The sequence below is a fragment of the Eufriesea mexicana genome, unplaced genomic scaffold (genome assembly GCF_001483705.2).
Source record: "Eufriesea mexicana isolate 0111107269 unplaced genomic scaffold, ASM148370v2 scaffold5368, whole genome shotgun sequence".
In the NCBI taxonomy this organism is placed as follows: domain Eukaryota; kingdom Metazoa; phylum Arthropoda; class Insecta; order Hymenoptera; family Apidae; genus Eufriesea; species Eufriesea mexicana.
Genome location: NW_016913305.1, coordinates 201280 through 203394, shown reverse-complemented (window position 1 = coordinate 203394; position 2115 = coordinate 201280).

Sequence of the window (2115 nt, the reverse complement as noted above, 5' to 3'; positions counted from 1 at the left end):
TATTTTTATTCTTTGACTGAGGTAACAGTGAATTTTGCCATTTAAATTCTGTCATTCTCTTGCTCTTTGTAAATAATTTCTGGATTGACAATTGGGAAACGATTGTAAATGGTTCTAGAGATTTTATTTTTATTCTTTGACTGAGGTAACAGTGACTTTTGTTATTCAAATCCTGTCATTCCCTTTTTCCTTCTAAATAATTTCTGGATTAAACATTGGGGACCTAGCGTATAGGGCTCTAGAGATTTTATTTTTATTCTTTGACTGAGGTAACAGTGAATTTTGCTATTCAAATTCTGTCATTCTCTTTCTGCTTGTAAATAATTTCTGGATTAAAAATTGGGAAGCGATTGTAAATGATTGTAGAGATTTTATTTTTATTCTTTGACTGAGGTAACTGTGATTTTTGTTATTTACATTCTGTCACTCTCTTTCTGCTTGTAAATAATTTCTGGATTAAAAATTGGGGAGCTAGTGTATAGGGCTCTAGATATTTTATTTTTATTATTTAACTGAGGTAACTGTGACTTTTGTTATTCAAGTCCTGTCATTCTCCTTCTCCTTCTAAATAATTTCTGGATTAAACATTACCAAAATTCCTATTTATCATTGTCATATTTTTCCCTCCTAACGATATCATGACGAAATTCAAAATTCACTTGTATTTAAATTTATGATCACATATATGTAGCTAATTATGTAACGATAAAGTGTCCTAAACCTTCAATAACATGTAAATATTAAAAAGAAAATTGTACTTGTTGATATTTGATACTAAATTCATCACTGTTGTACATTAATTACACTCTAGTACAGAAATTAATTACTTCCAAATTATAATAATCATTTCCACTGTGTTTTAATATAGTATGTGACACGGTAATTCCAATATTTATTACAACCCATTGAAAATTCTTGAACTATACTAATTTCAATCCTCAATTAATAATTCTTCCAATAAAATTCACTGACAATGGATGACAAAGTGCACGGAAAGAGAGTTTCAAGTCACTCAAAATTTCTTTAAATTTCACTCAAAAGTACTCGAAGTTCTATATTCAGAGATAAAATCGAATCTTCGAGAGAGCTCGAAGGGAATTTCGAAAACTCGCAACTGTGACTGGCCGGAAGCGAACTCGTCGATGGGCCCACTGATTCAACGAAAACGCTCGTCGGCCGAATAAATCGTCAACAATATTATTCATTGATGGCTCGATTAGAAGCTCTAATTGCACGTCAACCAACACCGGCTAAATTGTTTTCGCTCTCGCGCTTACGCGGCTGCTTTCGTCGAAACTAATGAGAATCTAAATCGATTTACGAGCGCGCAAATGAGTTCAGCCCTGGCGTGTTTCCGATATAAACGAAGGGTGGACGGTCCTCGGCGTTGGAAAGAGTAACTTCGAGCTCGTTTCCATCCAGACTTTGACAGCTCTCCGTTGGTGTCGCGAGGTCCGGTTAATTTTCCATCGAATCGCGTCATTTCGAGCGATTCCGGGCCCGCGAGTTGCTATTGCTTCGCAAACTCTGAATAAATCGCTCCCTCTGATGCAATAGGAGAAACCTGTCGGATTTCCTTTGAATTTTCTCCAATTATCTTCTGCATTTCCGAGTCTCCTGTAGTGGTAGACGTTCGTGTCCTGATACGTTCAAGATTCGAAGAGTAATTGTGTTTGTTAACGAAGATTGTAGAGGATTTGTCGATCAGATTTGGCAGACCATAGTGGACTTGGGAAGAAAATATTTTTGGTGACACAAAATTCTTCCTGTATTATTTATTTTCTGTATTTTATAGTCTCCTGCAATGGTAGAGGTTTATATCCTGATATATCAAAGCTTTGAAAATTAATTCTGCCTTTTATCTGAAGATTGATAAAGATTTGTTGATTAAGTTTGGCAGATCAGAGTGAACTTAGGAAGAAAATATTTTTAGTGACACAAAATTCTTCCTGCATTATTTATTTTCTATATTTTTATAGTCTTCTGTAGTAGTAAAGGTTTCCTTTCTCATATATTAAAGCTTCGAAGATTAATTGTATTTGTTAATGAAGATTGTAGAGGACCTGATCAGGTTTGGCAGACCAGAGTGAACTTAGGAAGAAAATATTTTTGGTG